The 27,615-nt window shown below is 40.7% G+C and overlaps 1 protein-coding gene across 2 annotated transcripts in view; it reads left to right on the plus strand.

Annotated features, from left to right (window-relative positions):
- The first annotated feature begins 14,501 nt into the window (after positions 1 to 14,501).
- ITGB1 (integrin subunit beta 1) overlaps positions 14,502 to 27,615 on the plus strand; it is a 44,819-nt gene continuing 31,705 nt past the window's right edge. For both annotated transcript variants that reach the window (XM_052651316.1, XM_052651317.1), the window contains exon 1: positions 14,502 to 14,614. The gene's annotated coding sequence lies outside the window, so the exon portion shown is untranslated. The remainder of the gene's footprint in view (positions 14,615 to 27,615) is intronic.

Raw genomic sequence — 27,615 nt, forward strand, 5'->3', positions numbered from 1 at the left:
TATTTGGAGAAAAACATGAAGAAATTAATTTATGTTTTATAAATGTGTAATTTTAACAAGTTTAAAGTATGAAAATTACCTTCCTTATTTTCATTTTTATCTTCTCTGATTATGGTTAAATTATAATTAAAACTCTTTCTTGCTTCCATCAATTTGAGGAAAAACAATAGAAAAGATTAAGTGCAGTGGATGAATGTATCCAAGGCACAAAGCTAGAATAAGATTAGAAGGAAATCCAGGAATATAAAGGGAATTTTATTTGTTGAAATGTTGAAACTGTAAAGTATGTTTTAATTTCTGTATATTGTATAATGTAGTATTTGTAATACAGAGTAATTTTAACCCTGCAGTATGAAAATTTGAAAAACACACAAAAGTAAAGACTAATATTATGAACTACGATATATCCTTCTCTTCAACTTTTCAAGATCTTTACTTGTAAAAACCAGGTCAATGGTCCTGTAGAGTATCTCACATTCTGAAGGATTTTAATATTTTCTTGTGGTGTCATTTAAATTGTTCCTCTGTCCCCTGCATTTCCTACTAACTTAGAGTGAAGTCAAAGTGAAAGTGAAGTCACTCAGTCATGTCTGACTCTTTGTGACCCCATGGACTGTACCCTACTAGGCTCTTCAGTCCGTGGGCTTTTCCAGGCAAGAGTACTGGAGTGGGTTGCCATTTCCTTCTCCAGGGGATCTTCCCAACCCAGGGACTGAACCTGGGTCTCCCACATTGCGAGCAGACGCACTAACTTGAAGTACAATCTAAATACCTGGTTAGATTCTGTTCTTTTTTTCTGTTGAACTGTTGCACAGGTGATGCTTTATATTTCACGATGCATCACGTCAAGAAGCACATGTCTGGTTGTCAGAGTTTTAGGGATGCTAAGATGACCTATGAGTTCAGGTGGCCCTCCACCAAATTTTACCTGATAGCTTTTAAAAGAATCAATTACTTCAATAGAGATCACCATTTAGTTATTTTTTTCACTTTTATCATTACTTTTATAGTCATTAGCTTTCATCCTTTTGTAAAGAAGTGCTTTGCTTAATCAAATATATCACTTTAGATACTTTTCCAGTCAATTCATACAATAAAGTATGGATAAATGCTTAATTCTATTGTTCTAATTCCCAGTTTCTAGAGTAAAGAAGTCAGTACTCTGGCTACTTCCAATGGTGACAAAGATGATTTTCCTTTTTTGTTTTTATTTTTTTTTGTTCATTTTAAAACCATTTCTGGGTTTTATTTCTTAAAAATGAATTCATTATAAACACAACAAAAAGGAAAAAAATACCTAGGAGTAAATCTAACTAAGGAGGTAAAAGACCTGTATTTAGAAAATTACAAAACACAGACTAAAGAAATGGAGGACAATACAAAAATGAAAAGATATACCATGCTCATGGGCCAGAATCATTAGTACCATTAATATGACCAAATTACCCAAAATAATCAGTGCGTTTAAATCAACTGCAAAAAAAAAAAAAAAAAGCAAAATCAATCAATCAATCAATCAACTGCAGTCATTTTTTTCTCTCCACTATTCATATTGTCCCATCTCTCTTCAATCTGATTCCTGTGTGCTTTGGATAGGATCCAATTAGTCCTGGTAGTTTCTTTGGTTTCAGGTGCATATGTATACACACACACACACGTGCGCGCACATACAGAATTGCAAGTTTGGAATCCATCATTTTCCAAGCACCCAACAGGTGGGGAATTTCCGGTAGACCACAATCTGGATACTAAGGATGATCATTGCTTCTAGGTTACCACTGTTTCTAAGTCTTTTCTGTGTGTGAACTACGAAATAAGCATTTTTAAAGACTGTGTAAAATACAAAACATAAAACTTACCATCTTCACTATTTTTAAGTGGGTGGTGGTTTAGTCACTAAGTCATGTCTGACTCTTGGGACCCAATGGACTCCTCGATCCATGGAATTTCTCAGACAAGAATACTGGAGTGGGTTGCCATTTCCATCTCCAGGGGATCTTCCTGAACCAGGGATCAAACCAGCATCTCCTGCATTGGCAAGCAGATTCTTTACTACTGAGCCATCAGGGAAGCCCTTTTAGATATGTGAGTCAATTGTACTAAGAAATTCACATTGTTGTACAGCCAACTTCCTGAATACTCATCATCTTGCAAAACTGAACTCTATACCCATTTGTTGTTGTTTGTAACTCTCCATTTTCCCGGCCCTCAGTCCCTGGAACCCATTTCCACTTTCTGTCTCTATGAATTTGACTATTTTAAGTAATTCATTCATATAAGTCAAGTCATACAATATTTGTTTCTTTTGACAGCCATATTTCACTTAGCTTAATGTCCTCAGGCTCAACTATGTTGTAGTATGTGTCAGAATTCTCTTCCATTTTAAGGCTGAATAATATTCCCATGGCATGTATATACTGTGTTTTGTTTATCCGTTCATCCATGGATAGACATTTGGATTGCTTCTCACATTTGACTATTGTGAATAATGCTGCTATGAACATGGGTGTACAAATATAGTGACTGTTTTCAATTCTCTTAGGTATGTACACAGAAGTAGATTTGCTGGATCACATGGAAGAGATACCCCACGTCCAAGGTAAGAGAAACCCAAGTAAGATGGTAGGTGTTGCAAGAAGGCATCAGAGGGCAGACGCACTGAAGACTAGTCAATCTGATCACACGGACCAGAGCCTTGTCTAACTCAATGAAACTAAGCCACGCCCTGTGGGGCCACCCAAGATGGGCGGGTCATGGTGGAGAGGTCTGACAGAATGTGGTCCACTGGAGAAGAGAATGGCAAACCACTTCAGTATTCTTGCCTTGAGAACCCCATGAACAGTATGAAAAGGCAAAATGATAGGATACTGAAAGAGGAACTCCCCAGGTTGGTAGGTGCCCAGTGTGCTACTGGAGATCAGTGGAGAAATAACTCCAGAAAGAATGAAGGGATGGAGCCAAAGCAAAAACAATACCCAGTTGTGGATGTGACTGGTGATAGAAGCAAGGTCCGATGCTGTAAAGAGCAATATTAGATAGGAACCTGGAATGTTATATCCATGAATCAAGGCAAATTGGAAGTGGTCAAACAGGAAATGGGAAGAGTGAATGTCAACATTCTAGGAATCAGCGAACTAAAATGGACTGGAATGGGTGAATTTAACTCAGAAGATCATTATATCTACTACTGTGGGTAGGAATCCCTTATAAGAAATGGAGTAGCCATCATGGTCAACAAAAGAGTCTGAAATGCAGTACTTGGATGCAATCTCAAAAATGACAGAATGATCTCTGTTCGTTTCCAAGGCAAACCGTTCAATATCACAGTAATCCAAGTCTATGCCCGACCAGCAACACTGAAGAAGCTGAAGTTAAACAGTTCTATGAAGACTTACAAGACCTTTTAGAACTAACACCCAAAAAAGATGTCCTTTTCATTACAGGGGACTGGAATGTAAAAGTAGGAAATCAAGAAACACCTGTGGTAACAGGCAAATTTGGCCTTGGAATACAGAATAAAGCAGGGCAAAGGCTAATAGAGTTCTGCCAAGAGAATCCACTGGTCAGAGCAAACACCCTCTTCCAACAACACAAGAGAAGACTCTACACATGGGCATCACCAGATGGTCAACATCGAAATCAGATTGATTATATTCTTTGTAGCCAAAGATGGAGAAGTCCTATACAGTTAGCAAAAATAAGACCAGGAGCAGCTGTGGCTCAGATCATGAACTCCCTTTTGCCAAATTCAGACTTAAATTGAAGAAAGTGGGGAAACCACTAGACCATTCAGGTATGACCTAAATCAAATCCCTTATGATTATACAGTGGAAATTAGAAATAGATTTATGGGACTAGGTGTGATAGACAGAGTGCCTGATGAACTATGGATGGAGGTCCATGACATTGTACAGGAGACAGGGATTAAGACCATCCCCATGGCAAAGAAATGCAAAAAAGCAAAATGGCGTCTGAAGAGGCCTTACAAATAGCTGTGAAAAGAAGAGAAGTGAAAATCAAAGGAGAAAAGGAAAGATATAAGCATCTGAATGCAGAGTTCCAAAGAATAGCAAGGAGAGATAAGAAAGCCTTCCTCCGCGATCAATGCAAAGAAATAGAGGAAAATAACAGAATGGGAAAGACTAGAGATCTCTTCAAGAAAATCAGAGATACCATGGGAACATTTCATACAAAGATGGGCTCAATAAAGGACAGAAATGATATGGACCTAACAGAAGCAGAAGATATTAAGAAGAGGTGGCAAGAATACACAGAAGAACTGTACAAAAAAGATCTTCACGTCCCGGATAATCACAATGGTATGATCACTCACCTAGAGCCAGACATCCTGGAATGGGAAGTCAAGTGGGCCTTAGAAAGCATCACTACGAACAAAGCTAGGGGAGGTGATGGAATTCCAGTTGAGCTATTTCAAATCCTGAAAGATGATGCTGTGAAAGTGCTGCACTCAATATGACAGCAAATTTGGAAAACTCAGCAGTGGCCACAGGACTGGAGAAGGTCAGTTTTCATTCCAGTCCCAAAGAAAGGCAATGCCAAAGAATGCTCAAACTACCACACGATTGCACTCATCTCACATGCTAGTAAAGTAATGCTCAAAATTCTCCAAGCCAGGCTTCAGCAATTCATGAACCGTGAACTGCTAGATGTTCACGCTGATTTTCGAAAAGGCAGAGGAACCAGAGGTCAAATCCGCTGGATCATTGAAAAAGCAAGAGAGTTCCAGAAAAACATCTATTTCTGCTTTATTGACTATGCCAAAGCCTTTGACTGTGTGGATTACAATAAACTGTGGAAAATTCTGAAAGAGATGGGAATACCAGACCACCTGACCTGCCTCTTGAGAAACCTATATGCAGGTCAGGAAGCAACAGTTAGAACTGGACATGGAACAACAGACTGGAAATGCGGGGCTGGAAGAAGCACAAGCTGGAATCAAGATTTCCGGGAGAAATATCAATAACCTCAGATATGCAGATGACACCACCCTTATGGCAGAAAGTGAAGAGGAGCTAAAAAGCCTCTTGATGAAAGTGAAAGAGGAGAGCCAAAAAATTGGCCTAAAGCTCAACATTCAGAAAATGAGGATCATGGCATCTGGTCCCATCACTTCATGGGAAATAGATGGGGAAACAGTGACAGGCTTTATTTTTGGGGGGCTCCACAATCCCTGTAGATGGTGACTGCAGCCATGAAATTAAGACGCTTACTCCTTGGAAGGAAAGTTATGACCAACCTAGATAGCATATTCAAAAGCAGAGACATTATTTTGCCAACAAAGGTCCAAATAGTGAAGGCTATGTTTTTTCCAGTGATCATGTATGGATGTGAGGGCTGGACTGTGAAGAAAGCTGAGCACCGAAGAATTGATGCTTTTGAACTGTGGTGTTGGAAAAGACTCTTAAGAGTCCCTTGGACTGCAAAGAGATCCAACCAGTCCATTCTGAAGGAGGTCAGTCCTGGGTGTTCACTGGAAGGAATGATTCTAAAGCTTAAACTCCAATACTTTGGCCACCTCATGTGAAGAATTGACTCATTGGAAAAGACTCTGATGCTGGGAGGGATTGGGGGCAGGAGGAGAAGGGGACAACAGAGGATGAGATGGCTGGATGGCATCACCAACTCAATGGACCTGAGTTAGAGTGAACTCCAGGAGTTGGTGATTGACAGGAGGCCTGGCGTGCTGAGATTCTCGGGGTTGCCAAGAGTCGGACATGACTGAGCGACTGAACTAACTGATGGTAATTCTTTTTTCATTTTGTAATATTCACATGGTATTGGAATAATCATCATGAAAATGAAAGTGAAGTTGCTCAGTCATGTCCGACTCTTTGCTACCCTGTGGACTGTAGCCTACCAGGCTCCTCCGTCCATGGAATTTTCCCAGCAAGAGTACTGGAGTGGGTTGCCATTTCCTTCTCCAAATAATCATCATACTACTTGCTAAATAAATAATGAACAAGTACTGGGACTTCCCTGGTGGTCCAGTGGGTAGGATCTGCACCTCCACTGCAGAGGGCATAGGTTCAATACCCGGGCAGAAAACTGAGATCCCATTTGCTGTGTGGCATGGCCACAAAAAAAAAAAAAGAAAAGAACAAGTACTTATTCATCCATTCAGTGATTATTTCTTTGCTCTCTATTTGTTCCGGGCACTAGCTGCTCTTCTGGAGTTTGTACTTTAGTGGAAAAAGATAGAAAATTATCAAAGAAAAATAAATAGAAAAATATCAGATAATGATAGGTGCCATGCAGAAAATTAAACAATGGTGATGTGATGGAGAGGGCCTGGGAGGCTACTTTAAGTTGGGGGGTAGAAAGACCTTCTAAAGAGGTGATAGTTAAGCTGAGTTCTTATTGACAAGAAGGAACCAGATATATGAAAAGCACTTCAGGCAGAAAGAATGATAAGCAAAAACTCTAAGAAGGAACATACTTGATGAAGTCATGGAAATATGGTTAAAGTACGGTGGGCAAAGGGGAGGTGGTTTAAGATGAGGTCAAAGACAGATGGTGATTTTATTTTCAATGAAAGAGAAGCAATATAATCATATTTGTAACTCTACTAACACCACTTCATTTAAAGAATTCCACATAACGTGTTTTTCATCATGTTCATTAGATACTCATAATATATATCAAATATCTTTTCATAATCAGTGAATTCAGGCCTAACTCATTTTTTTAAAGCTGTAGATTATTTCATTCCATGATGTATTATAATTTATTTAATCAATTTTGCCATTTCCCGAATGTCACACAACTGGTATTATACAGGATGTAGTCTTTTCAAACTGGCTTCTTTCACTTTGTAATATGCATTTAAGTTTCCTCCATGTCTTCTCATGGCTTGATAGTTCTTTTTGGCAATGAATAATGTCTGGGTGTACCATGGTTTATTTATCCATTCACTTACTGAAAATCATCTTGGTTGCTTCCAGGCTTTGGCAATTATGAATAAGTCAGTATAAACATCTGTTTTCAGGTTTTCCGGCAGACATTTTTTGAACTCCTTTGAAGAGATACCAAGGAGGGTGATTGCTAGATGCTATAATAAGAGTATATTTAATTTTGTAAGAAACTGCCAAACTGTCTTCCAAAGTGGCTATACCGTTTTCCATTCCCACCAGCAATGAATGAGAGTTCCTGTTGTTCTAGATCCTCATCAGCATTGGTAGTATTAGTGTTCCAGATTTTAACCATTCCAGGAAGTATGTAGTAGGTCGCATTGTTGTTTTAATTTGAATTTCCCTAATGGATGGTGACTGCAGCCATGAAATAAAGACACTTGTTCCTTAGATGGAAAACTATGACAAACCTAGGCAGCATATTAAAAAGCAGAGACATCACTTTGCCAACAAGGTCCATACAGTCAAGCTATAGTTTTTCCAGTAGTCACGTACAGGTGTGAGAGTTGGACCATAAGAAGGCTGAGCACCAAAGAATTAATGCTTTCGAACTGTGGTGCTGGAGAAGACTCTTGAGAGTCCCTTGGCCTGCAAGGAGATCAAACCAGTCAATCCTAAAGGAAATCAAACCTGAATATTCATTGGAAGGACTGACGCTGAAGCTGAAGCTCCAATGCTTTGGCCGCCTGATGTGAAGAGCCGACTCATTGGAAAAGACCTTGATGCTGGGAGGGATTGAGGGCAGGAGAAGGGGACGACAGAGGATGAGATGGTTGGATGGCATCACTGACTCAATGGACATGAATTTGAATAGGCTCAGGGAGCTCGTGATGGACAGGGAAGCCTGGTGTGCTACAGTCCTGGGGTTGCAAAGAGTCAGAAAGGACTGAGTGACTGAACAGTAACAATGACATATGATGTAGAGCATCTCTTCCTCTGCTTCTGTAAATCTCCTTTGGTGAAGTATCTGTTAAGATCTTTGACCCATTTTTTAATCAAGTTATTTATTTTCTTATTATTAAGTTTTAAGATTTCTCTTTATACTTTGGATAATAGCCCTTTATCAGATATATCTTTTGCAAATATTTTCTCCCTCCTGGTGAAATTTTAATTGAAGAGTTTCATTTCTGTAGCCAATGTTCTGACTGTAAAGGAAGAAACAGTTTAACTGACATTTTAGGCATGTGGCAGCCATAAGCAGTTATAAATAGGGAATTCTTGTAATCATTGACCCAAAAGTCCATGACATCAGCCAACAACAATGCAGAAATCCTAAAGGAGAAGAGATACAGGGCTGGTTATTCTTAATACTAGGTGGAAAATACTCTTAGGAAGTATAATTAAAATTAATTTAGAATTGTTCTCAATCTAATAAAAAATGTACCATAGTTTTCAATCAGGGTGATTTTAAGATATAATTGGAAGGCATTTAAATCCTAGTATATAAGTTGAGTCCCTTGATAACACCCTGATGCTGAGAAAGATTGAAGGCGGGAGGAGAAGTGGACGACAGAGGATGAAATGGTGGGATGACATCATCGACTCAATGGACATGAGTTTGAGTAAACTCCTGGAGTTGGTGATGGACAAGGAGGCCTGGGGTACTGCAGTCCATGGGGTCACAAAGAGTTGGACACGACTGAGCGACTGAACCGAACTGATATAAGTTGAAAATTTGACATAAACTATTCTGGTTTCTCTTTGAAAAGTAAACACAAACAACACACTTTTTAGTCATGTGGTTTGATCACCGAAGACTTTCTCTGTTCTACCTCCCACAGGCTAAATAATACTGTGGGGAGAATCTTGTTAGTGTAAAATATTTAGTGGTGTATTTGATGAACAAAAAGTTGTTTTAGATAAGACTAGTACACAAATCAAGATTCCAGGACCACAACAAAAAAACAAAAATATGTTTAGGCTCCTGGTCTATAAAAGGGACTGATCATATCTGTGTTTAATATAGTGATTCTTAATCTTTTGGGATTAAAATCCCATTAAAACTAGAAACATCTGCAAAAATGCAGATCTATATGTTTAAGTGAAATAGTCTCCAGTTGTGGGGGTCTGTGGATTCATCATTTCCCATACACAGGAATACAGCAAGAACTCAATCTTAGACAAAAGGTGATGGGAACTAACTTGGGAGATGAGAGCTACATTACTTACCAAACAAACATATCTTTCTACTAACCTACTTGTCCCACTCTCTAATAAATCTGGCCTAAAATCAAGCTTCTCCTAATTCAAATTGCCAGATTTTCTCAAGATACTTAAAGTACTTAAATGAAGAGAGAAATTATGTTGTTTCATAGTCTCTATCCATAACTCACTGGTAGCACCATCATTTCCTGTACTGAGTGACCCTAGTTCCTAAAAATAACTCCAGTGCTGTTCAACTGCTTATATTTGGCATATTTTTCATTCTTATTTGGGAAGGCACATTCCCTTCTCCAGCTGAAGAAACTCAGCATCTGAAAAGAGCTGCCTAAAAACACTGTTCCCTCTGGGCTCTTAAAAATGTTCAGCATCTGAAAGTTGGCAGGGAATGCTCACACCCAGCAGAGGCAATGCTCCATGGACTGAGCAAAAAAAAAAAAACAACAAAAAAAAACACGGGAATGCTATATATGGAAAACAGGAAGCTGAACAGTTGAGGCAGCCTTACTCATATGTGACCCATATTCAGAGCTATAACCTAGCAAATGTGAACCATCTAGAAAAGGAAAAGACTCAATGGCTAGCCCTAAGCTAGAAGGGCAGACTATCCTGACACTTTTCCACCTTACTTTAAAATAAGCAAAGGAATAAAGCACTAAATAAAGCCTCAGGATGGGTTAATCCAATATACTGCTGCATACCACACAGACACAACTGCTGACCACCTTGTAGCAAACTCTTGGTTCCTCTGGCAATTATAACAGGGTGTTGAGCAGCATCCACCTCAAGTCCCCAAGACAAAAATAAGAAGTTGCAAAATAAATGACCTTCCAGTTTCTTTGCAATATTTCATTATTTGTATGTTATTTATATTCTTGGCGACAGAAAAAGGAGGAACCGGAGGACTAGCTTACCCTTTCTTTATTTTCAAAATGTTAATAATTTCCAGGGCTATTTTTTTAAACTCAGATACACAGATTCACATTTTAATAGAGGCAATTCAGTGTCTTAGGAAAAAGGAATGAAGTTATGATTCAGAAGCTCATCAACGTATGTGCTATTGAGAATTATCAGAGACTTCTATTTCTTCAAACCCCATCTGCTCATCTTTATTTATGTTTAAGGGTTTTACATTCTAATTAGCTGGAGGTGGTAGATGAGAAAAATGTATCCAGATCACTCTATAGAAACAGTTCTTAGAAAAGTAGCTGAAAACTTAACTTTGTCATTGTTTAGTTGCTTTAAGTCCTGTCCGACTCTATGAGACCCCACGGACTGTAGCCCGCCAGGCTCCTCTATCCATGGGATTTCCCAGGCAAGAACACTGGAGTGGTCTGCCGTCTCTTTCTCCAGGGGATCTTCCTGACCCGGGGATCAGATCCACAGCTCCTGCACTGGCAGCGGATTCTTCACTGCTGAGTCACCAGGGAAGACTTACCTAGCCACTGGCAATCAATCTGCTCCAGAAACCACCATATACATTTACAATGGTATTTTAAACCCAAATCTGTTGATCAGCCAAGCTACTTTCAATTTTCTTTCATTAAATCTCCTAGAAGGACATCTTCATCGCATGTGTTAAAGATGTTACATTATTGTTTTTCCAAAATAAATGGAAAGCCTCTAATTCCAAAATTATCTAGGATATCAGTGTCTAACTCTCCCCTCAGTGTTCTCTTCCATCACCCCCATGACTCACCTAAGCACCTTCCTTGGACTTTACCTGTGTGCACGCTTAGTTGTGTCTGACTCTTTGAGACCCCGTGGACTATAGCCTGCCAGAGTCCTCTGTCCATGGGATTTTCCAGGAAAGAATACTGGAGTGGGTTGCCATTTCCTCCTTCAGGGGATCTTCCCAACCCAAGGATCAAACCCGAGTCTCTTGCATTGGCAGGTGGATTCTTTACCACTGCGCCACCTGGGAAGTCCCTATTCAGGAGCTGCCTAATTCATTTCACTCATCCTCACACAATTTTTTTCCTGATGATCAGTGTTGGAATTGGTCTTCACCTATAAACCTGGGGTGTGACTTGCAATGTGTCCCTATGAATCCCCTTTGAACTGCTAAAATTACTTTTTTCATATCTCATTGGCTGGACACGCTTATTTATAGGGTGATGATATAATCTACTATCCATATCAGGATGTACATTTGAGAACGAAAAGGGGTGCTATTAATAATTATGCTTGGGTAACAGACACATTGGGGGTAACTTGAACATGCTGGGGTACAAAGTCACCCAGCTTATTTAAGGTTGATCTGGTCTGGGTTGAGCCAGAACGTGCCAGCCAGTGGTCAAGACCAAAACATTTTTGTTCTGGGGTCCATACTCCTCACTATGCACGTATGCACCCTTTGCTTTAACCCCATGGAGTCTTGCCCAAGTTTGATTACTGCAGTTGGAAAATCATTTGTACATGAATGTGTACTAACATATTTGCCTGTAAAATGTTACATTTTTATAGAGGTACTTTCACTCTCAAAAGACTGAAAAGGCTTTAAGTTATCATGGGATGATTTGTAGGTTACTGGACAGGGTAAGATTTGACAGATTGCGTCCCGCAAGTGTTCAAACTACAAGAGAAAGACAGCAATCCATTCCTGAGGCAACACTGACTCACTCCCCCTCCCAGTCCTGTATTCCATAATCACGTGATTAAATACAGCCTACTAGATCTAAAGGTCAGTAATCAACTCTGATCCCATTGTCTGAAAAAGACAATCAGGTTTCTAGAGAGGCCTTTAGCCTCTTTTGTACTTGACTAAATATTTGTGATTCCTTTCATTTATGTAAGCCTATCCTTTAATTATTAATAGAAATGGGGGTTAAACAGTGATTGAAATGAACAGTAAAGACTTTGCTGGTGAGCATCTTTGAAAACTTACTTTTGGAAAACAGTAGTGAATAAAGACATATTTTGGAGAGCATGTTGTAGTAAGATGCCAAAACTAAAGGAAAGGTCAACTTTTAATTGATAAAAATGACTTGTGAGATGGCATAAGACAATTTATAATAACTGGGAAAGAGTGTAGGTAAAATATGATTTGTCTTAAAGAGTCGGGCACGACTGAGCGACTTCACTTCACTTCACTTCAAATTCAAGATACTAATAGGTGTTGTATCATGACATGGTTTAGCAATGTGACTTACACTATTCCTACCTACTAGGATACACTGTTTAGCGTGGTAAAACTGACCAATGTTTGGAACGCTCATAAATTTTATAGTTAGCTGTCCTTCGATGAATATTTATCTGAAATCACGAATGGAGCCATACTCCTGACCAATCACTGCTTTTCTTAGAGAATATATTTCTTTAATTTCTCATTTCCTCAAAGCTCATAACTTCTGCACATAAATTGCTACTCACACTTAGTGCAGTCGGATGTTCTGGTGTGGTCCCAGGGGAGCAAAAGGACCCATTTATTCATTTATCCAGTATTAGCTGAGCCCCAATTGTGTGACCTGGAACAGTGTTTGACACTGAGATTAAAAAGATGATTATTACACTGCCTTTGGTCTAATTTAGTTTAATGTTGTGCAAATGTGAATCTTATAATGTAGCAAATCACACAAGGAAGAAAGTTCTGGGGAATGTAGTACAAATCAAGCATGGATAAACTACACTTTAGAATGGTAATCCATGTTGAGACCAGACATAGATTTTGATCAGTTTTGAACAACGGTATTAATAGTACATTTAAATTCAAGAATGTTGAGGTCTGCTGGCAGCTGCACCATTGGGTTGCTAACATAGAAACATTAATTTTAAAAAATTTAAGTATAGTTGATTTACAATGTTATGTTAATGTCCCGTGTACAGAAAAGTTTGTTATATATATCACCGGAAAGAAACTGAAAAAGAATATATACATGGAAAAGAATCTGAAAAAGAATATATTTCAGATTCTTTTCTATTATGGGTTATTACAAGTTACTGAATATAGTTCCCTGTGCTGTACAGTAGGTCCTTGTTTGTGTTTTATTTAGAGTAGTGTGTGTATGCTCATCCCAAACTCCTAATTTATCCTCCCTCCCCGTCACCCTTTGGTAACCATGGGATTGTTTTCCTGTGTCTGTGAGACTATTTCTGTTTTGTAAAGAAGTTCATCTATATCCTTTTTTAGATTCCCCAAATAAGGAAACATCATTTAGTCTCTTAAATTTGCTCATCCATTAAGTGGGAAAAATCATTCTTGTTTCTTTAGAGGTTTCCAGAGATTACCTAACCAAAGATTTAATTTTGCTGGCGAGCAATGGGCAACATTTCCATAGATGGGGTTGTCTTTTTTTCTTCCTCAAGATTGGCCGTCAAATGAGCATCACAGCTTCTAATCTTCCCCAAATGAAACACTGCTTCTCAGTTTCACAAATCTCATCGTTCGAGTTCTGTTCCCAACAGGGTGCTGCAGCTCACCACGTGGCAATGGACATTTTCTGCTAACAGGATGGCAGCCTGCCAGCAGCGCATTCTGAGTAACCGGGTTTCAGTATGATGCCGGCCGGCAGAGGTTTCGATGCTCTTATCAAAATGTGCCCAGCCATGCTTCTTTTAGCTGTCTCTTCTCCAGCCCCCCTATCCACCTACTGAAAAAAGTGAGCTAGAACAGAAACTATCAAGGATGAACTTTTCCTTCTCCTCCCTGTTCCCCATAAATGGACCTCCAGATGAACCTAACAAAAGCTGCTCCTCAACTCACCAGTTTTTCTCTACAACTTTCTTCGTTTTTCCTGGCACCCGTCTCCTCCTTAAGTCTTCCCTTCTCTCAAAGACGTAAATCAAGCAAATCCTCCCACCAGAAAAATATCGGCTTTAGCTACTTCCCTTCCAAAGGGAAACGTTTTTGGCCCCACGAAACCTTAACAAGGTGAGTGACTAAGTGTCCCGGATCTGTCTGAGCCGGCTCCTGCGAGGCAGGGCTTCCAGGGTTCAAACCCGGGCAGTCCTCCGGCCGGACAGACACGGGGCTTTGGAAAAGCAGCGCCTAAGGCAGGCCGAGAAGGATATTAAGGTGAGCAGGGCCAGGCAAAAATCCTCCCTCTCTCCCTCGGCTGCAAAGGAAGGAGGCGCCGCCGAGCTTGCGGCGGAGCCCGCGGCCCAGGAGGGCCGCTCCTTTGTCCCGTGGCCCCCGCCCCTCGCACGGCCCGCGCCGCCGTCCCCCTGCCCCTCCCCCCTGCGTCCCCCTCCCCGCCCTGTCCCCCTCCCCGCCCTGTCCCCCTCCCCCTCCCACCGCGGGCGCGGCTGACGCGGCCCGAGAGGAATGCGCTTCCGGAGGGCGAGAGCCGCGGCGGCGGCCTGAGGAGCCGCATCGCAGCGCCAGGGAGGCGGTGCCCCGGGGGTCGTTTCCTGCCCGGAGGCGGCCCCGCGCCGCCGAGTCTCCTCCTCCCGCCCGCGAGGAGGAGGAGCCGCCGCCGCCGCCGCCGCGCCCGAGCCCGGGAGGCCACGCCAGCTCGGGACAGGCCGAGCGGGAACCGCGGAGCACGGGCCGAGCCGACCGCGCGGGCCGGACGCCGCGGGAGAAGGTGGGCCCGGGAGGGCGGGCGGCGGGCTCGGCGCGCGGCCGGGCTCTCATTGAGGAGCAGACGTGGGGGCCGCGGCCTCCGGGTGGATTCCAAGCCGTCAGGCGGGGGAGGAAGTCGGGCCGCGGCCGCCCCTGGACCTTCCGGGCAGGGGCGCTGTCCTCGCGGGGCCGCGGTCGCGGAGGCCCGGGAGTCGGACCAGCCACTCGGACGCTGGGCTGGGCGCGTACCGGCCGGCTGGGCGCGGACGGGCCTCCGCGGACCTGCGTCCGGCAGCGGCCTCGGCTGCCGGGTCTCCACGCCGGGACCACTCACCCCGGCTCCAGCCCCGCGTCCCTGGCGTCGCCGCGCCGCTGGGCACCGGGGAGCCGGGTGGGCGCGTCCTGTGGGCCCTTCTCCTAATGCTGGGTGTGGGCGCCGCGGCCGCGTCCAGGGCTCCTGCCCAGCCTGTGCCTGATTCGTGCCGTTCCTGATGCTTCAGAACAAGTTGTATTTTTAAGAATGGTAGTATTTCATGCCTGAGCAATTTTTGTTTCATCAGTTTTGTGCTTTTGGATGAAAACCTAGCGCTAGTCTGTATGATCATTACTAGTAAATTACACTCTTTAAGGCTCCATTTCTTCCATCTGTAAAATGGGAACAGTACCTACCTATACTAATAATAAAGCTAGGAATTATTATGAGGACAGTGAGGGCTATGCCTACCTCTATGCACTTTACCTTTATTTTGTCCTTTAATCCTGGAACTGATCCAAAGAGGTAGGTGTTGTATTTAATCCCTGTTTTACAAATGAAACTGAGGCACAGGGAGCATAAGTGGTCACCCAGTTGTGATGAGGACAACCCATGTGGTCCAGCAACCCGTGTTTGAACCACAGGCAACCTTGTATAGGTACAGTGTAGTGGTGAGAAAATGTAAGATAGAAGACACTTAGCACAATGAATATTAACTCCTTTTCTTTCCTTCTTGATACAGTAGAAGGACTTTTTTAAAAAACTCATGTAATTGGTGATATCAGTAAGGTTTCTTTGAATCTGCGTTCCACATAAATATTAGCCGGGTAGAATTATTGTTATTTTTTATTGTTGTTTTGATGGTACAATAATAAATGCTAACTGAATTTCGATTAGGGATTTTTCTTAAACTGAATCCAGACTTTGCAATACGTTGTGTGTTAAACACTTAAGACGTGGTGAAGGAACTTGACTTGCAAGTTACCTATTCTGGATCTGTGGACATCAAGGCTCACAGGAGTCAGGGGTGGCTTAAGAGCCCTACAGAAATGTTCACATTTGAAAATAATTTTAGTTCACTGATTAATAAATGAGGGACTGAAGATGATTAGCTGATAAATAGAAAACACATGAAAGAAATCAATGTTTTAGTTAACAGGCATTTGAGGAGAAAGCAATTATACCCACCCTAGAATTCAGTATAAAATGGAAGATGTTATTAGAATGCTAGTTAAAAAGATGGGATGTGGTTAATACTTTGGTTCTGTAAATAGCAAACTCCAAATTGAGTCATCAGTGTTGATTTCACAGACTTAAAATTTAAAGTTTTTGTAATGTTGATTCTTTTTAAAAGAATGTTAAATTCTGTATTGTTTTCTAATCCCCTCGCTATTCTGTATGTGGAAAGTATAGGATCAGTAATATTGAATAAGTCATTGGATTTAGGTGGCTTTCTCCTCAGCTTTCTGGTCAGGATATTTAAAAGCTGCCCCAAATTAGCATCATTGAATGAACATGTCCTATACTGGGGTCGATAAATTCCTAACTCCTGGGGAAACTAGGGCATTTGGTTACTTTATAAAATACTGCAAATTAATAGTTTTAGGTGGTGCTTGTTTTCATGGCATATGTGTGGGTGCATTGGTTCTTGACTACTCTGCTGGAGTGATGAGATGAACATGAGATAGTTAAAGTTTTAGAACTTTGGAGTTCTGCTAATTGGTATTTCTGAACATGTAACAAATTCACTTAGTATCTGAGAGGATTCATGTGGACTGATGATCCTACTCTGCCTGGAGGGTTAGGATCTGTCTGGTTGTCAGTAGAATCCTAGGTTATATTGTGTAAATATGTAAATACCATTTTTTTGCGTGAGCAAGTCTATTCTGATTGGTCATGTGTTATGTAGTTTTGTCCTTGTATGTTGTTATAGCAGAGGTGGGAGTCTTGGGGTCCAGAGGGTGGGCGAGTACCTTATTCTTCAGAACCCTGAAATGATAGCAGTATCTATAGCTGTAGAAAACTGAGAAAATTATTTATCTAGGTTACTGGAGTTGCAGTGCAGAAAACCTTCAGAACCTTAGCAGTCTTAGAATTTTCAATAGATAAGTGAAAAAGGTGGTATTTCTTGTTCTGGAGCTGTATGCAAAAGGAGCCAAGTTATACTCTGCAGGTTTCTTCTCTTTTAAATGTGACTAATCGTGAGAATTTTGCAGAGTTAAGTTTTATTTATAAAATAGTACAGAAGCCAGCTACTTCTAAGCTTTAGTTTTGGTTTGTGGCTTTGGAAGATAAGGTTAACTATATTTAGCAATATGCTAAAGCATATGTATATCATCCGATCAAGAAATGTGTGTAAGTGACAAACTGTTTCAAATATGCATAGTGCATGCATGTATAAACACAATTATTGGACTTGTTTCATTATACAGTCTCCAAAGTGCAACTTCCTGGACCCCAGGGGTGTATAAAATCACTGGATGTAGGAAGAAAATATTAGACTTACTATTTTTTTTATAAAGCTTAAATTTATTATTATGATTTATAATATCTTACCACATTGCTGTAGAAGTACATGTATTTTAATTTATAAATACATATTTTGGGGTACACGTATTCTCAAGTTTCTTTTTGTTTTTGTTGTTAAATAGTAAAAGGAGTATTAAAAAGCTTTGGAGATCCTTGGCATGGGGGAAGACCTGGGTGGGGCTACAAGAACTACTTATTTTGGAGGGTGGACAGGTCAGACTTGGTATCTGAGGTAAGAGGAGAAAGGAACTGAAGTGGCCTAGGTGTCTGGTTAGGAGGTGGCTTGTCCGAGGTGGGAAGCATGACCACAAGGGGGTGCTGTGCTGCTGGCCGCCTGGAGGCAGGGGAATGCTGAACTCCTGCTGAGACGCCTGGAGTGTAGTTGACTGTGCAGACTGTGACCTCACAACGTGCAGTCTGGTTGGGAGCTTACGATTTGGGAATTCTTAGTCTGTATAGGCTGACGCTCTGGGCTGCAGATGAAAATACTGGAGAGCGTGTAGAGTGAAAGGGTGCCACTGAGGGGCCCTGGAAACACTTCCCAGTCAAAGGCTGGGAGGAAGAAAAGGAATCTAGAAAAAGCATTTCCCTTCCTCAGTTTGTTTGAATTTCTGGTTCCTTCCTGTGATAGCTTAGTGGGGGACTTGGATATTTTCAGGTTTTTCCTTTGATGAGCTTGTTTGAGGTGAAACAAGTTCTTTAGAGAAGCAGTTTGATGTAGCAGAAGCTTCTTGATTGGGAAACCTGGGTTTTGGGCAAGCTCGTACTGAGCTCCTGGGACGTTTGTTGGAACACCTCACCTGGAAAGGGCTCTGGTTTCTGTATCTGCATTGTAGAGTGGTCTCTTGGTTTCTCCTTTCTATTGCCCTGTGAGCTGAAGGCCAGCTGCTGTGTGACCTGACTCTACAGAGGACAGGTCTTCCCTCTCTCATGAGCAGCCATTCTCTTGTGCCCTCACCCCAGAGGGCATGTGGTGTGCCAAGTCATGGCTTTGAGCAAGCCTGCAAGTGCTGGCCAGCCAAGTCTAGTACTCTAAGCTCTCTGTCAGGATGGAGCTCTGTTGTCAGTAACATTTTAATCCATTCGTGTGCTAAGTGCCACTTCCTGAGCAGTGTGGTGCTTACTGGATGTAGGTCAAGAAGCTGACCTGCACCTTGCCGTTGAGGATACTGTCTAGTTGGGGTATGTTGTTTTCAATTTAGGGAAATGTAGCAAACACCACAGGATGTTTACACAGTGCACTGTACCAGGTAATTCTAATAGATTTTGAGAAAAATACCAGCTTTGGCTTAACTGGTTTTGGAGGGCCATGAGGAGCTTGGAATGGTATGACCAAAGAGACGAATATAGATGATGACATGGTCAAAGGACAGTATAGTTAGAAAGTAGAATACCGTCTAATTTAGCAAATAAATATTGTTTGATTACTTTGATATATAATCATACACATACAAATATATGTCTTTATATAGTAAATACATATAAATAAAATGAAGGATATTTTAAATGAAGGCCTGGACTCTTGCCCTCCAACTCTAGTCTGGTGTGGTTCACAGACATAATTACAACTAGTTGTAATAGAAATTTGAATTAAACAACACTGTGTTACTGAGGATCACTGAAGGTTTGTCATTTGCTGTGCCAGACTCTATCAAGACTATATTTTGGGACAAAAGAAAGTAGTAGTTAATCCTACTTATGGTGGTTGAAAAAAGTGAAAAATGTTTTTAAATTTTGGTGAAAATTTTTTTCAAATTTTTTGAAATAATTCTACTTATGGTGGTTGAAAATATTAAGAATGATGAGGAAAAGTATTTAGATGTATGGAGGTCACATTTCCGTGTATAAATGTTATTGAATGAATACATAGGTAACTTAAGCTTTCTTCAGTTCAGTTGCTCAGTTGTGTCCGACTCTTTACGACTCCATGAATCGCAGCATGCCAGGCCTCCCTGTCCATCACCAACTCCCGGAGTTCACTCAGACTCATGTCCATCGAGTCTGTGATGCCATCCAGCCATCTCATCCTCTGTCATCCCCTTCTCCTCCTGCCCCCAATCCCTCCCAGCATCAGAGTCTTTTCCAGTGAGTAAACTCTTCGCATGAGGTGGCCAAAGTACTGGAGTTTCAGCTTCAGCATCATTCCTTCCAAAGAAATCCCAGGGCTAATCTCCTTCAGAATGGACTGGTTGGATTTCCTTGCAGTCCAAGGGACTCTCAATAGTCTTCTCCAACACCACAGTTCAAAAGCATCAATTCTTCAGCGTTCAGCTTTCTTCACAGTCCAACTCTCACATCCATACATGACCACGGGAAAAACCATAGCCTTGACTAGACGGACCTTAGTCGGCAAAGTAATGTCTCTGCTTTTGAATATGCTGTCTAGGTTGGTCATAACTTTCCTTCCAAGGAGTAAGTGTCTTTTAATTTCATGGCTGCAGTCACCATCTGCAGTGATTTTGGAGCCCCAAAAAATAAAGTCTGACACTGTTTCCACTGTTTCCCCATCTATTTCCCATGAAGTGATGGGACCAGATGCCATGATCTTCGTTTTCTGAAGGTTGAGCTTTAAGTCAACTTTTTCACCCTCCACTTTCACTTAGTCTTTGTAAAATTAAGAGTAATTATTAGATCTCCAGTATTTTGCAGTTTTTTATTCATTTCAGACTGTAATTTCTTTTCTTCCCCAAAGGTGTAGTGGTGGGTCATATCTGATTATTGGAGGTGGAGATTGTAGTTTTAAAAGTTGCATTTAGTATTATTTTAGAAAAACACAACAGAAACAGTAGGGAGTGGACTTGTGCTTACTAAAATGGCTTAAAATGATTGAGAACCATTTATTAAGTAGTCACTCAGGTTCTAATGGAGTCAGTGAATGAGTTGAAGAGCAAGAAGAAAATTCAGTAATCAAGTAAGCTGTGATTTATAGGTCCCTATAAAGATATTTGTTTTACATTCATGATCATATTTTATTCTTGTAACATTTCTAAGGTAGATATTATTCCCAGCTTAGTGCTAAATGAGACATGAATTGGGTTTTACCTATATTTAGGTAAAATTTTTAACCTTTATTTACTATATATATATATATTTAGAATATACTCAAGCACTGTGTTTGTTTCAATCTAATACAGGGCAGAGGAGAGATATGACAAAACATACGGTGAAAATTTATTAAAGGTTTGACCAAGTAAGAATTTTGGAATGACTTACCTAAAAAGTACATAAAATTATCCAAGGAGTGTAACTTACAGTTCTCCTCGACTGAAATTACATGGAACATATATTGCTCTCAAGTGCTTGTCGATCCCATTAGTTAAGGTGGTAAACTTGTTTTTGCTGGTTCTTTGTAAACTTGCCCCGAAGTAAATTCTTCAACCAAAGCAGCTGCTGACTTACTCTTTTCCCTTCACAGAGAAAGGCAAAATCTATAGACATAGCCAAGTGTAAAGAAGGAACAGCTCGCTAGGCTATTTTGAAATACAGCAGTTGCTGGGTAATGTCTTGTCTTTCGAGTGGAAGGAGGACCTGGGAAGAATGAAGTTCAGGCAACTTTTCATGCTCATTTTGGGTCAGCCCTTAATATTATGTCTTAATAGATTTACTTAATGTGTTTAACTTTTGCTTGTTTATTTATTTGACTGCACCAGGTCTTAGATGCAGTATGTGGAATCCTCAATCTTAGTTGCAGCATGCGGGGTCGTCAGTTGCTGCTGGTAGGGTCTAGTTCCCCCACCAGGGATGGAACCCAGGCTCCCTGCATTGGAAGAGTGGAGTCTTAGCCACTGGACCACCAAGGAAATCCCTTGCTCATATTTTAAGTCTTGTCCTTTGGCTTATTTTATGAGCTTTGAACTTATTTTATGCCCTTTCACCATTTTTTGGAATTTAATGCTTATTAATCTTTTTTATTTTTTTGGTCCTTATGTAAAGGCTATAACCTTTTTGGTGGGGGAAGTGGTGGTGGTGATATACCAATTATCTATTTATTGGATCACTATTGACTATAATGTCATGCTTCTTATTGCCTTGAATTATTTTGAATTCTGTGTGCTCAAGCCTGCTCTTCCTGTCATGTTGATTCTGTTCCTGTGTGTTTTGAGTTCTGCAGAAGATTTCAACTTACATTTCCTCCTGTACCTCTGTACACTTTTTCTCTAGATTTGTGGTCTTACTGTGTTTGATTGCTACAAAATCTATTTGAGATTTTCTTAATTTCTTGAAGAGCATAATGAGTTCATTCTCCTTTTTTTTTTCCAGAGAAGATTCTTAATTTTCTCTTTTCGTGCTGTAGAAATTTTTCGTAGTTCAGTTCCATACCCTGACTTCCCCCCACTTCCATCTTGATCATTGAAACTATTTCCCAAGACACAGTGTGTCAATTCTTTATCTTCCCCTTGCACCACAGGGGTGGGTGCTGATGATTGATCTCCACTTTGTCATTTTCATGGGGGGTCGGGTAGACACAGTTGTTGGTTAGTTGCTCAGTCGTGTCTGACTCTTTTGCAACCCCAGTTGCAAAAGCCCACCAGTCTCCTCTGACAATGGGATTTCCCAGGCAAGAATACTGAAGTGGGTTGCCATTCCCTTCTTAGATGGATTTTCCTGACCCAGGGTTCAAACCTACCTCTTATCATTGCAGGCAGATTCTTTACTGCTGAGCCACCAGAGAAGCCCCAGAATAGACACATTTTGTTCTGTTCTGTAATTTTAAGTATTGGCCCTGTTCTCAGGTTTCAAATTGTTTTTTAAGCCTGTAGTTATGGAGTAGTCAAACCTTAGTTGTTGGAACTCAACTCAGGCTGATACCACTTTTGGGTAAGAAGGGGTCGGGGCTCATAAAAAGTCTTTTTTTCTTCTGAGTGGGAGTTGTGAATTTTAGAAAGTTTCCTAGTTCAGAATACGATTTATCCTCCACAGTGGGTGGACACGGACTTCAAAGGAAATGTTGCCTGTTTGCCTTGGAGTATTCAACCTCCTTTCTTTCCTGGTCCCTCTTTTTCTTCCCTCTTTCATCCTTTCTGCTAAGTTTTGTTAATCATTCATTGTAGCTTATTATTTATTTGGGCCATAGACACCTCCAGGATCACCACCACGCACCTCTTCTGCCAGAGAGGGGGAAAATGTTGAGTTTTACTTGTTCTTCTCACAAGGGGAAAGGTGCTCTTGCTCTTGGTGAGTTCATCTCCAGCGCTCGCCCTCGAGTCTGGTGGTGTGAAGCAGAGCAGGCTCTTGAATGCTCTCCTGCTGCTTGCTCTGCGTGGGGAGAAGCAGGGTGAACTGCACGGTAGGAAACCCTCAGGCTTTCCTCTTGGCTCTGTTCCTTTTCTGGACTGTGTTGATCGGTAAATATTAATGTGTTATTGGACTATTTATTTTTTTCCTTTTGAACACAGATACAGAAAATAACGATGGTGGTACAGACTTGGGATGAATCTAACCTTATTCTATTTTCAGGAGAGGCTTACGATATACCTCAATGGAGGTATTTGAATCTTTTCCACCATTAAGGTGAAAAGATTTAAAATGTTAGGATATAAAAGAGGGAACCTTTCTTATTGGAAACCTACTTCTGTTGAAAGCTTGGGCTTTCAGTTCATGCCTGGGTTCATGTCCCAGCTTTGTCAGTTATATGTCTTGTACATGGTAGATGCGCAATGGATATTTGACTTGGAAATCCAAGTTGTGCTGAATAAAAATGTGCTCTTAGTGCAAAGATTTTATAGGAAGAAATCTTTTGTGGATGACTTCTTTTTGTACTGTGTCCTTTGGGGCATAGATGGCTTCTGAGCACCGAATTTTAAAATTTAAAGTAAATGTAACTCCATTTTTTAAAAGTAATGTTTCTCTAAAGCATAATTGTTTAATTTCTATAAAGTACATATAAAATTTCTAAAGATCTTATTATAAATGTAAAAAGAAATACCAAGCAATCTTGAGAAAGAAGAATGGAACTGGAGGAATCAACTTGCCTGACTTCAGGCTCTACTACAAAGCCACAGTCATCAAAACAGTATGGTACTGGCACAAAGACAGAAATATAGATCAATGGAACAAAATAGAAAGCCCAGAGATAAATCTACACACATATGGACACCTTATCTTTGACAAAGGAGGCAAGAATATACAATGGAGTAAAGACAATCTCTTTAACAAGTGGTGCTGGGAAAACTGGTCAACCACTTGTAAAAGAATGAAACTAGATCACTTTCTAACACCGCACACAAAAATAAACTCAAAATGGATTAAAGATCTAAATGTAAGACCAGAAACTATAAAACTCCTAGAGGAGAACATAGGCAAAACACTCTCAGACATAAATCACAGCAGGATCTTCTATGATCCACCTCCCAGAACTCTGGAAATAAAAGCAAAAATAAACAAATGGGATCTAATTAAAATTAAAAGCTTCTGCACAACAAGGGAAACTATAAGCAAGGTGAAAAGACAGCCTTCTGAATGGGAGAAAATAATAGCAAATGAAGCAACTGACAAACAACTAATCTCAAAAATATACAAGCAACTTATGCAGCTCAATTCCAGAAAAATAAACGACCCAATCAAAAAATGGGCCAAAGAACTAAATAGACATTTCTCCAAAGAAGACATACGGATGGCTAACAAACACATGAAAAGATGCTCAACATCACTCATTATTAGAGAAATGCAAATCAAAACCACAATGAGGTACCACTTCACACCAGTCAGAATGGCTGCGATCCAAAAATCTGCAAGCAATAAATGCTGGAGAGGGTGTGGAGAAAAGGGAACCCTCTTACACTGTTGGTGGGAATGCAAACTAGTACAGCCACTATGGAGAACAGTGTGGAGATTCCTTAAAAAATTGCAAATAGAACTACCTTATGACCCAGCAATCCCACTGCTGGGCATACACACCGAGGAAACCAGAAGTGAAAGAGACACATGTACCCCAATGTTCATCGCAGCACTGTTTATAATAGCCAGGACATGGAAACAACCTAGATGTCCATCAGCAGATGAATGGATAAGAAAGCAGTGGTATATATACACAATGGAGTATTACTCAGCCGTTAAAAAGAATTCATTTGATTCAGTTCTGATGAGATGGATGAAACTGGAGCCGATTATACAGAGTGAAGTAAGCCAGAAAGAAAAACACCAATACAGTATACTAACACATATATATGGAATTTAGAAAGATGGCAATGACGACCCTGTATGCAAGACAGGAAAAAAGACACAGCTGTGTATAACGGACTTTTGGACTCAGAGGGAGAGGGAGAGGGTGGGATGATTTGGGAGAATGGCATTCTATCATGTATACTATCATGTAAGAATTGAATCGCCAGTCTATGTCTGACGCAGGATACAGCATGCTTGGGGCTGGTGCATGGGGATGACCCACAGAGATGTTATGGGGAGGGAGGTGGGAGGGGGGTTCATGTTTGGGAACACATGTAAGAATTAAAGATTTTAAAATTAAAAAAAAAAAAAAGAAATACCAAATGAGTCATTTGTCACATTGTTAAGAACATTAACAGATACTTAGTATGTATTTAAAAGTTTGAGTAGCTCATAAAACCACATTTAACCTTGATAAATAAAGATGAGTTTACAGTGGGGATTAATTATGTGCGGTTTTTGACAAAGGGAACAATTGCATGTTTCTACCCATCAGAATGATGTTTTGGGGGAGCTGTTTGAGATAATTTATTGTTCAAAGGATGAATTATGACCCTTTGTGTGCGTGCTAAGTTGCTTCAGTCATGTCCGACTCTTTGCAACCCCATGGACTGTAGCCCGCCAGGCTCCTCTGTCCATGGGATTCTCCAGGCAAGAATACTGAGTGGGCTGCCCTGCCCTCTTCCAGGGGATCTTCCTGACCCAGGGATCGACCCTGCATCTCCTGCTTTGCAGTTGGATTCTTTACCACTGAGCCGTCGGGGAAGCCCTTATGACCCTTTAGTTAAAATTAAATGTAGTAAGAAAAGATACTTGGATGAAATGCTTTTGTAGGAGTGAGACCATAACCTGTCAGTATACTCACGAAATTTGACAGTTAAAATAACTTCTGATGGCCTCCAGTCATTTTGAAGGACTAAGAAATAAACTCAAAGAACATTTTAAGTCTTTTCCATTTCTGTTCTCTGAGTCAGTTCTAACAGTAGAAGGATGTTCTTTTATTTTTAAAATAGTGACTGAGTGTGCCTTCAGAATATTGTAGCTTAATGGAGCACAGACTCAGGTCACAACTTCAGAATTCAGATGGTCTGGTTTCACTTCTACCTTTGTGACTTTGGAGAAGGTATTTGTGGTTTGGCCTCCTCATATATGAAACAAGATAATATTGTCCCCAACCTCATGGAGTTGCTTAGAAGGGATAGCTGCTGTTATTATTTTTATTAGTTATTGTCATTTTTATAGTCGTTTGCATGTGTTAGAATAAAAGTAAAAAAAAAAAACTTTTTGTTACAAGTTACCATAAATCATCAAAACTCAATTATCCTATCACTCTTGGGTGTGCCTGGTGTGAGCCTTGTCCGCCTTTTAAGTGAACAGATCACATTTGTGTTTTATAGTTCTCAGTGGGCGGCAGTCTCTGAATGAACCAGACTGGTACACAGCCTCCTGGTCTAAGTTTCTGCTACAGGATGTCTTTTCAGGGCAATTTTCTTCCTGCTTTTAGCCTCTCCTAGATTTGCTTCCCCATATAGAAGAAGAAACCTGAAGTCATTCTTCCTTATTTCTATTTTAATTAGGAATGTTACTCTCCACTCTGATCTTTTTTAAGGTGATTCGTGATACTAACATTCAAAAATACCTGTGCTGTATTTAATGTGGTAGTAAAAAGCATTAAAGTTTTGATGCTTTTATTATTTTACATACAAATTGTTAGAAATATGATTGTTAGAAAGTAAAATAATCCTACTTAAATGTAGAACCTAAAATGATTATCTAATTATACTTAGCATAATAATTAGTATCTAATTAATAATTAGCACCTGGTTAAGCCTTATTTTTTTTTTACAGTATAGGACTTCCTGGTGGCTCAGTTGGTAAAGAATCTGCCTGCAGTGCAGGAGACCTGGGTTGGAAAGATCCCCTGGAGAAGGGAATGACAACCCACTCCAGGATTCTAGGCTGGGAAATCTCACGGGCTACAGACTATGGGGTCACAAGAACTGGACACAATTTAGCGACTAAACCGCCATCACCATATACAGTATCAGGTTTTAATATCATATCAAAGTAATGTATTAATTTCTATAAAAAGTCAACATTAATCTGTTGTTTGCAGTTGTGTTTTTTTCTAACCCTTATACTTCATCTTTTCGTCCATATCTTGTGTTTTACCTAACATGGATCAATTCAGAGTTTTTGGTTAATAATTAGGATTGAAAAAACCCAAACATTCAAACATAGTTACTTCTTGATTGAATCAAGTTGTTGCTGAGCTCCAGCTGTAATGTATAGTAATAATGATAACAAGTACCATCTAGGTATTGCTTGCAGTGTGCCAGATGCTGTTTTCAATATTTTATATTTACAACTCATGCAGACTTCACATATCCCCCATAAGGCAGAAACTATAGTGTCCATTTTAAAGATGAGGGAACTAAGGCACAGATTAAATAACTTGCCAGTATCACCTGCTTAGTTAGGGGTTGATTAGAGGTTTGAGTCCAGGCACCAGACTCCACAGTCCACACTCTGAGCAATGCCTTAGCAAACGGTGGTGATCACTGCACTCTGCCTTTGTTTACTTTTCTGTGGATACCTCAGAATATCTGCAGTTATCTTTAGACTCTTTGTATACTGGGCTAGGTACAGAGGACACAGAGAACTGATTTCTAGAAGATGACAATTCATAAGGTAGATCAGTCATACACATCTGCAGTAGATGGGAAAGAGCGTCATGCGTCTTAATTACTAAATCTTTTAAACAGAAGTTGTTTGTATTTGTTTTAATATATGTATGTGCGCCTGTATGTGACTTGCCTGGCCTAAATCCCCTCCCCAGTGCTTGCCATCATTGGGATCTCCAGAGTTAATGCAAGTGACCCCTGTCACTCCGTTCTAGCCGTTTTCTTGCTCTTAACGCCAGGGGCTCTGAGCGCTGGGCTGGAAGCCTCTGTCCTCCTCGCTCCCGGGGCCGCCTCTGGCTCCCGGGGCCGCCTCTCGCAGCAGCTCTCTGACTCACTCAGGCTGGCTGCGTCTTGCTTTACGTGCTGCTGTCTTTTCAACCCTGGGTCATCTCC

This window comes from Budorcas taxicolor, chromosome 13 (genome assembly GCF_023091745.1).
Source record: "Budorcas taxicolor isolate Tak-1 chromosome 13, Takin1.1, whole genome shotgun sequence".
In the NCBI taxonomy this organism is placed as follows: Eukaryota; Metazoa; Chordata; class Mammalia; order Artiodactyla; family Bovidae; genus Budorcas; species Budorcas taxicolor.